This window comes from Hypanus sabinus, chromosome 27 (assembly GCF_030144855.1).
Source record: "Hypanus sabinus isolate sHypSab1 chromosome 27, sHypSab1.hap1, whole genome shotgun sequence".
NCBI lineage: Eukaryota > Metazoa > Chordata > Chondrichthyes > Myliobatiformes > Dasyatidae > Hypanus > Hypanus sabinus.
In genome coordinates, this window is record NC_082732.1 from 39,751,547 (window position 1) to 39,764,673 (window position 13,127).

The following is a 13,127-nucleotide window of genomic DNA, read 5'->3' on the forward strand; positions in this document are numbered from 1 at the left end:
AGACAAATGGGAACAGCTCAGACAGGCACCTTGGTCAGTAGGGGCAGATTGGGCCAAAGGGCCCATTTTCAAGCTGGAAAGTTCTATGATGAAATTTCTGAACTACAGATCTGCCAACAGAAAGTATGCAGCCAATATGTACAATGTTTATTGAAATCATCTGTCATACTTTCAGTGATTACTTCTCACCAGTAAATCCTCAGGCCACCACTGTGCTGTAGAGAACAAGGGGCAGCTGTGAAAGGAGGGACAAACCAACCAACCACTGACGACAGCCACTACTTACTCTTGCCCACCCTGTACCAGAGTATGTGGATCTGGATCGGTCCCTACAGACACCTGAGGACCCGCCAAAAGACAACCCCTTTGGAGAACATGACCCACTTGATCCGTGATCCACTACCCTCCTTTCTTTCCACTGTACCCTTTACAATATTACTATAGAATGACAGGGTAACTCTATAGCATTCCACACAGAGAGCCATCTGAAGAGTTGAAGGGCAAAATAATATCAGGAAAAATACTGGAAAAAAAAGCTTACACTAACGAACAATTTGCATGTATCATTATGGTCTTTCCATATCCACAACTGTTTCTGGCAAATTTTTCTAAGGAAGTGGTTTGTCATTGCCTTCTTCCGGACGGTGTCTTCAGAAGACAGGTAACCCCAGCCAATATCAATACTCTTCAGAGATTGTCTGCCTGGATTCAGTGGTCGCATAACCAGGACTTGTGATATGCACCAGCTGCTCCCATGGCTTCATGTCACCCTGATCGGGGTAGGGACTAAGCAGGTGCTACACTTTGCCCAAGGGTGGCCTGCGGGCTAACGAAGGGCAGGAGCAGCTTGTACCTTTGGCAGAGACACATCTCTATCCAGCTACTCTAAATTTAAATGCATTATTTTTAAAAGTAACAGAAATGTTCAAGTTGCTAATCTATTCAAAGGCAAAAATTGCTACTACTGGCAGCATCTTTGGAGGGGCAATGCTTTTTCCAGAGCCTTGGGATCAGGATCAATTCGACTACATACAATTTCAGTTGGAACAAGAGAGTCCAGAGCATCCCATGCCAAAAAGCACAGTCTCCAAGATGGCCTGTCAAATGCTCACCTTATGACCAATTCAAGCCATTTTTCCACCATGTCTCCAACACTATGCAAAAAAAGAACAGTGAAATCTTTCTTTTGCATCAATCCACCATGAAGTGTAACAGATGATCCCACCGTTGCTACAACACAGGCTGCAAGGTCCCACAAGGGTCCTGAAAAATATCCTCCAAATTGACAAGGTGAACAAGAAACTTAACATCTCTGGTTTTGCCATGAATACACCTGTTGAAATTAACTATGCATCAAGCTAATCTGATGGGCATTAACACCAGCAGCATCTGTTATCAACTGTTCTTTCAGAATTTATTTATTTTTTTAAAATTGAGAAACAGCGTGGAAAAGGCCAACCGGATCGTCAAGCCCCGTTGCCCAGCAACCCCCAATTTAAGCCTAGCCTAATCACAGGACAAGTTACAATGATCAATTAACCTACCAACTGGTACGTCTTTGAAATGTGGAAGGAAACAGAGCACCCAGAGAAAACCCACATGGTCACAGGAAGAACATACAAACTCCTTACAGGCTGCAGAGGGAACTGAACGAGTCGCTGATATTGTAAAGCACTGTGATAACCATTTATGCTACTTCACTGGCACCCGCCCCCACCCCCCCAGATGCATTGATACAAGTTGTGTTGCAAGTCTTCCAATGTTGAACAAAAATTATTAATTGGTAGGATTAAGGGATAGCAATGATTCAGATTTGTGTTGTCATCTCAGTATTACTGGAGCAGCGGGATACAGATATAAACAATTTGAGTGATTGCCCTTTATGACTCCATGCCTCAAAGTACTCGGCTGAAGCACTAAGCTTACACTGCCAGTGATTGTCACCCCTCTTCTATGTTCCCCACGTGACCATATGGGTTTCCTCCAAGTGCTCCAGTTTCTTCTCACATTTCAAAGGCGTACAGATTACTGTTAGTAAGTTATGGACATGCCATGTCGGTGCCAGAAGCACGGCCATACCCGTGGGCTACCCCAGCACATTTTGGACTGTGCTGGATGTTGATGCAAACAACACATTTCATTGTATATGCAGCCAATAAAACTCATCTTTAATCTTTAGATACTACTGAAGCTAGAAGCATTGCAATAATGTTGGTAATAATCCATGCTATGAACACAAGCTCAATATTGGAATTGTTTTTCAAATACATGTTCAGAAGATTTGGCAACATCTTCTGATTTAAAATGGAACTGCATACCATTTGATTTGAAAATACGGAGAATGACTTAGACTGGAGACAATAGGAGGTACTCACACTCTTACTTCTGCACTTGGACCCAACAGAACTAATCTATTACAATTCTGACTAGAAGTGGTAAAAAAAGTATTGACTCATTCTGGCCAGCCTGTTTGCCAAGTGTGCATATTACAGAGGACATTAAATCATGCACGTCATGAACGTCACGAGGAAACCTGTTGAACCACTTCATCATCAAACAGCAAGAAAACAACTTATATATAGAAAGGCCCAAGGTATTTTGGACAAGTCAAATAATGATTTGATCTCAAGCCACAGATGATAGAAAGAATCAAAGCCTTCAAAAAGGCAGCTTTCGAAAGGAGTTTCTAAAGTTAGAGAACATGTTAAAGCTGAGAAAACTGCAGCAATGAACTAAGAGGAGGTCATCATATATGAGTGGAGAAGATTGCAGGAAGACATGGTCATGGTCAGCAATGTTTGTAAACAAGACTAAAATTCTATACAAAAGGCACTGGATTAAACTGGAAAACAGCATTTCTATGGGAATGAGCCACAAAGCCAGGCATGTTCCATGGACAACACAAACAAAATATATAGCTCTATTTGTCACATGCTTATTCTAACAACTTCCTGCAGGCGCACCATCGAGTGTACTGTTTGGCTGCACCGTGGTATGGTACAGAAGCTGCAAAGCATTGTTCTGCAAGACCCTACAGAGGATAGTCTACTTACGACATTTACTAGGAGTGTTGTAGCCTGAAGCATCATTGAAGATCCCTACCACCCAATCTCTGACTTACTATCATCAGGGAGGAAGTACAGCAGCATCAGGACTAGGATTGCTAGTCTGGGTAACAGCTTCTTCCCCCAGGCTGTGAGACTATTGAATATCCTGCCACCACAGAGAACTTGTCACCAGGATAGAGACCTGTTCACTGTACTTTTTAACCTGTGCTGTACACCACATGTATTGAATTACATTTTATTAAATTATTTATTAATATTTTGTTTTGTGTGGGATATGTTTTGTGGGTGCACCATGGTCCGGTGGAACCTTGTTTCATTTGTACAGTCAGAAGACAAACTTTAACTCTGAAATTTCTAAACATACAGTAAAATGCGTCATTGCATCAAATCAGCGATGATTATGCTGGGTAGCTGGCAGCCATGTTTCCAGTACCAATACAGCATGCCACAACTCACTGACCCTAACTTGTATGCATTTGGAATGTGAGAGGGAAATGGAGGAAACCCACGTGGTCACAGGGAGAACATACAAACTCCTTTCAGACTGTGGCAGAATTGAACCCAAGTTACTGGAAGTGCAATAGCACTACTGTACCCTCCCCAGGGGCATCTCTGAATTGAGGTCTTAAAAAGAAAAAAAAAATGGGTAGATTAATTTTTCAAGAAAGAATTGAGAATCAAGCATCAGCAAAACCCTTAGTTGAAGGCACAGTTTTACAACCCCATGACAAAGTGGGCCTCAATATTCAGCCATTCTTTCTGTCTACAGAAAGCATTTCAAACAAACTTTCTCCATCAGGCAGAAAACCAAAAGATCTCACGATTAAATATGACATGCAAATTGGAAGCTCCAGATGTAGCTACAGCTCTGGGAGTTCTGAGTATTGAAGTGTGTGTAAACAAGACTCCAAGCTCATTTTCCTTTAACTGGTTTGAGTAATTTCTCTATTGCTAAACCAAATCAAAAAAGAGTTTAAAAAAAATCAACTTCAGCACCTGCAAAATTAAACTCTGCAGGTCATTTTTCATGCTACTCTATGACTTATTGGAATAAGCAAGCAAACAGGATCGCAATTACAAAGAGCTGTATCGCCAATAATCAATTGCCGCTCAAAATACATGGGTTCTGCCTTTAGAAGCAAGGAATATTTTTAAGATTTCACAATGATATATGGGAATATTATACAAGCCACAAAGCTTATGTTGAATGCTGTGGTTACTAGGAAACAGACGCTCAGAAATATTTTCATTAGAAGTGGTCTGTTGTTGCGCAGAACAAGTCTGCATCCAAATAATTTTGGACAGAATGTATTTGAGAATATGTGGCAAGAAATCCCCAATTACACTTAGAACACTGAATAATTTTCCCATGCCAGCAATCTAGTATAGCCCAACATTCTAAGTAGTTGTATTAAGTATTCCATTCTCTTAGCAACCGAGTCCAATTTACTGTGCCTTCCTAATTATTAAATTGTGTATGCCAATATTGTTCTCCATGCAAAAAGCCCAGATCCTTTCATTCTGCAGTTTCCCCTTTAAGAGACTCAGCACTTAGTATTCCAAAGAGAATTGATGACCTTGTCTCCCCACATACTCTGCCAAAATTCCGACCACTTGCTTAACCCATTTTTACTAACTACCTTTTTCAACTTCAAACCCAGGAGACAACACACAAGAAATGCTGGAACTCAGCAGGCCAGGCAGCTTCAATGGCAGTTGAGATTTCCGGCCAAGACCCTTCATCAGATCTCAGCCTGAAACATACACTGTTTATTCCCCTCCATAGATGTTGCCTGACCTGCCGAGTTCCTCCAGCATCTTATTTATTGAGATACAGTGCAAAATAGGCCCAAGGTCAATTGTGCAGCTGGATATGCCAGACCCCAGCTTGCCAATGGCCTTTGAGTGTTATGGACTATTGAGGTCACCTGTTGCATGTAAATATGGGATTTTTAAAAATTAAGCTGTACTGCACGTATTGTAAATACCTATTCTGAATGGAATGGAATAGCAGTGCAATCACATTATCTTGAGCAATAACAATAAAGTTCTACTCTACTTAGTTCAGTGGTTGGCATCATGTTACTTGAATCTAGCTGTCTTGGTGTTGTTATCAACAGAATTGTCTATCATCAGCAGTCTAGTGCAAGACAACCTCACTACTTTTTTCATACATAGATGCTGTCTGGCCTGCTGAGTTCTGCCAGCATTTTGTGTTTTTTTACACTACTCTTTTTGCTTTGTTTCCCTTTGTCTCTCAACACTTCGCCTTCCTTCCACTTATAACACTAAATAGTCAACAAGTTTTATGCCTTAATCTTGTCTTCTGAAGGACCTTAAAAGCATCAGGATCCAACACCTCATAGCAAAAGCCCGCATGTTACGATCACATCGTGGGGTGGGGTGGGGTGGGGGGGGAAGGAGGGTACAAACACTCGAAGACCACACAATGATTCAGAAGCAGCTTCTTCCTCTTTGCCACCAGATTTCTGAATGATCCATGAACACTATTCCGGCGTAATCCCGAGTTAGGATATATTGCAAATATTAACTTCAGCAACCAATCTTCAGACCTGAAGATGGGTTGCGGATTGAATTCAAAACTGATACATAACTGATAACTGATACATGTCTGCATATGTATGAATTGCATGAATGCGACTCAAGGACCACCGTAATTAACACTCATTTTGGACGTTTATGGGAAGATCCAGGAATTTGAAAAATTACATGCAACTCAAAAGCATTATGAAGGGTTTGTAACTGTAGAAATTGTCCTGTTACTCGTGTTCTTTAACATATAAAAATGTACTATAATGTACACACACACACACACACACTTATTCACTATTCTTTCTTCGAACTATTTTTATAATTTAGTGATTTTATTGTACTGCCTTGTAATAAATGTCATGCCATTTATGTCAGTGATAATAAATCTGATTCAGCTACAATGCAACTGACCTCATGATGCAGGTTACCACATGGACCAACTAGTTGGGGCCTCCAGCTTTCTGTGACATCCTAAACATTGCAGCTTACCAAATTGAAACCCGTGTCTCCTAACTTTATCAGATGGCCAATTCTCAATGGTAACATTTCTCCCAGAACTCATGACATCAAGGGCAAGGTTTACACCACAGGATAATAAATCAACCATCACACGGCAAAGATAATGCCCTGATGGAAATTTCACAAGCATTAACACTATGACGAGGTTAGAATAGAGACAACTTGTTTCTAATTTTCATTATACCCGTAAGCAGGAGGTATACTCTGACAAGTGTGGAAGAATAGTAACCTGTGTATTTATATGGTGATCCACTTTTGAGAAGGTCACTAACCATGTAGGAAGGACAGAAACTTGTTCATGCCACTCAAGAATACTTACATTCAGCGTAGCAGTACGATAGTGAAGCAGTTAGTGCATTGTTTTACAGTGCCAGCTGCAAGACAAGGGTGTTCAATGCCCATCACTGCAAGTAGTTTATACATTTCCCCGACAGTATGGATTTCCTCCCACATTCCGAAGACAGGGGATAGTAGGTTAGTAAATTGTGAGTATGCTATGTTGGTACCCGAATTATAGCGGCACTTGTGAGCTGCCCAGCACAATTTTCAAAGGTTTGACACAAATGACATGTTTCACTGTACATGTGACGTATAAAGCTAATCTCTTCAGTTCAATGCATCCCCTTCCAAAAGAGCTTCTTACAGGTTAAATGACCCTGAGACCAGTTAGTAAAATCCCAAGTGCACACAAGCACTTCAAAAAAGGGCTCATTGGCTATGCCAGCTGCACACAACTTGGAAAAACAAACTACAAATGTATTAATTTTTTTTAAAAAAAGGACCGAATGGAAACATTTCATCCCACCAATGCAAAAGTCAATTGCAGGCTGCTCGCAGGTTAATCTCTCCATTTTTACTGATATCCGCAAGTTGATTCTGTCAGAGTCATAGCAGAGAAGCAGGCCCTATGGCCATTCCAGTCTGTGCTAAACTATTGTTCTGCCTAGCCCCATCAACCTGCACCTCAATATCCATGTATTACCCCAACGGTTGAAATCAAACCAACATCTGCTGACAACTCGTTCCACTCACTCAACCCTGTGAGTGAAGTTCCTGTTCAGGTTCCCCTTAAATATTTTACCTTTCACCCTCAACCTATGACCTCATCTCACCCAAATTCTGGAAAAAGACCACTTGCATTTACCCTATCTACACCTCTCAATTTTGTATACATCTATTAAATCTCCACTCATTCTCCAGAGAAGTTCTGAAAATAACAAAAATCATTCCATGACAGCCATACATCCACAGAAATGCAGTGAATGGTATTAATGCATACACATGCTCGGTCTTGAATTTATTATGGGAGTTTGTGTATGATATATATATATATATATATATATAGATATATATTTTAAATGCATGATACATCTATTTTTAACAATCCTTTCCCTTCTGAAGAAGCATCACCAATTGTTTGGCACCAATAAATTGGGAGAAGGCAATCATGCTTTTATGCAAACTTGCCAGCAAGTCACTGGGATGAACAAGAAATGGGGCTTTTTTTCCCCCCTTTACCAATGGCTAGTGGTAATTAAATCAAAGCACTGCTTCAGCTAAGATTAGCCAACCTTGGGCAGTATGCAGAAATTCTCACAGGAGCTTTAAACACAAACCCCCTTCAGAATCTCTAACAACATGAGCCCACTCTGCAGAAGTAACTAAATTAACAAAAACAGTGTTTTGTTAATCTTAAAAATTACAAAATTAAAGCCAAGATTAGCTTTGTCGCATATACATCAAAACAGTGAAATGCATTGCTTATGTCAAATCAAATCAGTAAGTATTGTGCCAAGTAGCCCATAGGTCTAACACCAACATAGCATGCTCACAACTCACTATGCCCCAAATTGTTAGTGTTCGCAATGTGCACCTAAAGGAAACCCACGCAGTCACAGAGAATACTTGCAAACACCTTACAGATAGTGGCAGACTCGAACCCTGTCCTTATAGCTGCCACTGTAAAGCATTGTGCTAACAAATATAGTATCATGTCACCACATGTGAATTTGGGTCACAAACTGATAGACAAATTGAAGCAGGCTTCCATAAATATTCACTAGCAGCAGCTCATCCAATCCTTTTCACTGAAGTATTTCAACATTATGACAATAAGAAAGTCCAGTAATGCAAATTAGTGAAGAGAAGCAATTTCTTAAACGCTCAAAAACCAACAATTTTAAAGTGAGCTCCAGTCATTTATGGTAACACTAAAGATTCTCGGTTTACAAATTCCGCCACCTGGCGTAGTGGTTAGCATACCGGTATTATAGTTCGGAGTGGAGTTCTGAGCTCAATGCCCACTCTGGGCTTTTACTGACTGGAATTCAGAGGAACGAGCAGCAACCTCATTGAAATCTATTGAATAATGAAAGGCCTTGACAGAGTGGTTGTGGAGAAGGTGCTTCCTGTGGTGGGGGAGTCCAAGACCAGAGGCCACAGCTTCAGAATAGAGGGGTGTCCTTTTAGAACAGAAATGAGGAATTTCTTTAGCCAGAGGGTGGTGAATCTCTGGAAATTGTTGTCACTAGCAGCTGTGGAGGTCAAGAGTTTGGATATATTTAAGGCAGAGGATGGTGGATTCTTGATTAGTCAAGGAATGAGGGATATGGGGAAAAAGGCAGAGATTGGTGTGGTGAGGGAAACTGGATCAGCCAACAATGAAATGGCACAGCAGACTCAATAGGCTCCTATATCTTATTGTCTTATGGTCCTCTGAGGGGGTCTATACATTCTCCCCATGGAATATATGGGTTTTCTCTGACTGCTCTGATTTCCTCTCAGTCCATTAGAGGGTTAATTGGTCATTGTAAATTGTCCCATGGTTAAGTTAGAGTGAAATTGGGGGAGGGGGGTGGTTGCTGGGCTGCACAGCTCAAAGAGCTAGATATGCCTATTCCCACTGTATCTCCAAAATAAATAAATGGCACTAATAACAATTAGCTAATAGTTTCTGCAGATGGGTACAAAATTTGAATGGTGGGAGAAGACTGACAATAATCAGTTAGATGAATGATAGAAGGTGACAGATAGAGTCAGAGCACAGACACCAATCATTCGGCTCATCTAGGTGGTGCTGAACTGTTATTCTGCCTAGTCCCATTGACCTGTACCTGTACCACAGCCCTCTATTTCCCTCCCATCCACTTCTCTTAAATACTGAAATCAAACCCACACTCATCCTCAGATACAAGAATATTTCCCTGGCATTTCCAAAGGGTAAGCACATGACATCAGTAAAGCTGCATGCTTAGCCTCCTCTCTACTCTCATGACTTTGTGGCTAAGCACAGCTCTAATACTGCCTGTAATTAGACAAAGTAGTTCACTGGATCACAGGGAGTGACAAGCCAGTATAAAGATAGTGCATCAGGCTGACTGCTGCCTCAGTAACCACACGCAAAACCAAGGAGCTAATTGTTGACTTCAGAATGAGTTTGGAAACAGAATTTTCCTTCTGCACGTTGATATCAAAGCAATCAAGGCAGCTTATCAGCAGTTCTACTTTAAGATTAGCTGTCCTTTGTGACAAATAAATCAAAGCATGAAATGCGTCATTTACATCAATGACCACAGTCCAAGGATGTGCTGAGGGCAAGTCACGAGTGTCACTGTGCTTCCAGCACCAACAGAATGCTCAGAGCTCACTAAACCTAACCTGAATGAATTTGAAATAGCACTTGGAAGAAATCCATGCAGTCATGGGAGTGAACACAAACTCCTTATGAACAGGAATGGAACTGGTGCTATAAAGTACTATGCACACCGCTACACTGCAGTGCCACTGTTGCTCCAACCAACAGGTTCTTCAACCAACCTGCACAACCCTAACCCTACCTGACCAATCAAACACCACCACAAATCACCTCTTGCACCACCATGGACTTGATTTTTTTTTGCACTAAGGCATTGCTTTTTTGATCCCCCCCCCCCCCACAGTACCCAAATTTATATTCTGTACATTGTCCATACCTATATACATGTGATATTGAAATTTTACATTGTAATTACTTACACTTCATCATAAATAAACTAGAATCAGATCTGAACATTGCAGAAATTAGCTTTTTTTGGGGGGGAAAAACAATTAATCTTAAGTAATACACACAAAATGTTGGAGGAACTCAGCAAGTCAGGCAGCACCTATGGAGAAGAATAAATAGTTGATGTTCCAGGCCAAGACCCTCCACTGGGACTACATGTTGTGCTAACATACAAGTAGTCTAAATGACGCAACACTTAGCCAACTATTACAACTGAATTGCAATGTCTAGACAGTGGACTCAGCCACAGCTTGCCCAATTAAACACAGATAGCTGTATCAAAGTAACTGTGATACCACCAAAAATTCCGAGATGCTACAAGCAACTCCATGAGTGAGCTATTCTATTGGAAGCCAGAACATTCATTCCCTTTACCTATTTCTCCTTCTCCCCTCACCACAGACTTACAGTAGCAAGTTTGTTATTAAATAATCCAATTCAATTAGTGGACACATTAAAAATCTTTCAGCAAGACCTAGGGAGTGTATGAATTACACATCTCTACAACAAAATACACTGAAAAATCATTCAAGAGTGGTCAGGCTATAGTTTAATTTCTTAAGATACCAACCTACTGGTAAGTACAAACTCAAATATTAAGGAAATGCAAAGGAAAGAACAACGGGTCAATTTAATTTAGTATTGGCAACAGCTCACACTTTAAACCTTAATTTGCAACGTGACTGCACAAACAATTTGAGCAATTTTATACTTCATATTAGAGAGCATCTTTATTTCTACAGCCACAGTGATGTAGCAGTTAATGTGACATTATCACAGCTCAGAGCAGAGTCCACTGTAACAAAGTTTTAAATGTCCTTTCCATGTGCATATGGGTTTCTTCTAGGTGCTCCAGTTTCCTCCCACAGTTCAAAAACATACCAGTTAGCAACCTAATTGGTCATTGTAAATTGTTCCGTGATTAGGCTAGGATTAAATCATGGGTTGCTGGGTTACGCAGCTTAATGGGCTGGAACGGCCTGTTCTGCACTCCATCTCTAAATTTAAAAAAATTAATACAGAAGGTACTACATATTTAAGAGGCACGATGGTTGTATTCTGAGAGCTAGGGTCAAGTGAGTAGAATCCACCCTGAGCAACACCCCTGTTCCATCAATCCAGGATCTACTGCCTCATTTCAGTCACCTGAATTCCACATTTGAACATTCCATTTACCCTTGACTTAATGGAATTACCAGCATTCCTCAGGCACTGGCTTCACTCCTGCAGGAAAGATCATAGTTAGCCTGCATAATTAGGACAACACTACTTTGCCCTATCAGATGTAATCACGTTCATTCACTCATGTACTAATACATCACCTTCCAATTCTAGTATCCTGTTTAGGCAATAAACCTTGCCAATTCGAGGCCTAGCTTCTATCAATGTATTTGACTCGCTGCATCATGGCCTGGTATGAAACCACCGATGCCTTTGAATGGAAAATCCTACAAAAGGTAGTGGACTTGGCCCAATACATCACGGATAGCCCTCCCAACCATTAAGCACATCTACATGAAACACTGTTGCAGGAAAGCAGCATCCATCAGAGATCCTCACCACCAGGTCATGCTCTCTTCTCGCTGCTGCCATCAAGTCGAAGGCACAAGAGCCTCAGGAATCGCACCAGCAGGTTCAAGAATAGTTACGACACCTCAACCATCAGGCTCTTGAACAAAAGGGTTAACTACACTCACTTGCCCATCCACTGAAGATGTTTCTATGACCAATGATCTCACTTTAAAGGACCCTATCTTGCTATTTCATGTTCTTGTAATTTATTGGTATTTATTTATATTTGCATTTGCTCAGTTTGTTGCCTTCTGCACTCTGGTTGATCTTTCATTGACCCTGTATAAAGTTGCTGAGTCTGCCAACAGGAAAATTAATCTCAGGGTTGTATATGGTGTCATACATGTACTTTTGATAATAAAATTTGAAGTAAATTTTATCTCAACCCCCATCAAGTATATGACAACTCCCGTTTTGGCTGGTTTATACAGCCTTCCTGTCAAGCCCCACAACTGCATGACATTAATCTTTCATCCAACACCAGTGTAGAGCTTCAAGTCTCTCAATTCTTAGTCACTTCACATATTTGCCAAATTCTCATAATTCCTTTTCACATCGCTCATTTATCTTCTAATTATATAGGCCAAAACACATTGACGAACTTGAAGAAAACACCCCCACACACCTCGTCATCTCCAGTTGCTCAGCTGTGATATTACCAGTCAAAGGTTTTTCAAGAGTTTGCATGAGTCACCTTGACTGTAACCACAAGCTCAAATTGACAAAACCTACAGAAGTTAGAAACCCAAAATTATACAACAAAAAAAAAATAAGCCATCTGACCTGCTGAATGCTTACAGCTTCTAAGGAGTGTTTTCTGGTTCTGCTGAAGGGGTTTTCACCAGAGACATTTAATTAAATCATTCAACCCAAAATTAATGTTTCAGAAAAATGTTTCAAAATATTACTTGACTTGAAACATCCTTTCAGAATTTGTGGACTGACCTTTCTGTAGCACCTTTTATGACAATGCTTTGTTGCTCAGTTTTTCTTCAGTGTCTTAAGGCCAATTCTTCCCACTCCGGAAGCAACTAAGTAAACCTCTTATTCTTCCTGTTCAAGCATATCCATCAGGTATGGAGAACAGATACAGTAACATCATTCCAGGTATAATCTGACCAGGCTCCCAGCTACCTAAATACTCATGTATAGAAGGCTAACACACCATTGTCTGTTCTTCTAATGTCTGATGAATGTTGAGGACTCATGTTACTCATGTTATGACTCCTGCTTAATTTTTAATACCGCCAACCCACCTTTTAACACTCAGGAAGGCATTTCAAAGATAGAAAGCACAGAAAAACAGTCTATTAAAGTATGAAAACTAAAAAAAAAACTTGAAAGAACTGATCAACAAACTTTATCATAAAACT

The 13,127-nt window shown here is 40.5% G+C and overlaps 1 protein-coding gene across 4 annotated transcripts in view; it reads right to left on the reverse strand.

The window, feature by feature from the left end:
* Positions 1-13,127, reverse strand: part of spsb1 (splA/ryanodine receptor domain and SOCS box containing 1) — a 74,870-nt gene that overhangs the window by 22,187 nt on the left and 39,556 nt on the right. Inside the window, exon 1 of one of the 4 annotated variants that reach the window (XM_059952288.1) lies at positions 1,113-1,699. The exons of the other annotated variants lie outside the window; for them this stretch is intronic. The gene's annotated coding sequence lies outside the window, so the exon portion shown is untranslated. Of the gene's footprint in view, positions 1-1,112; positions 1,700-13,127 lie in introns of those variants that run through there. 4 annotated transcript variants of the gene reach the window in all.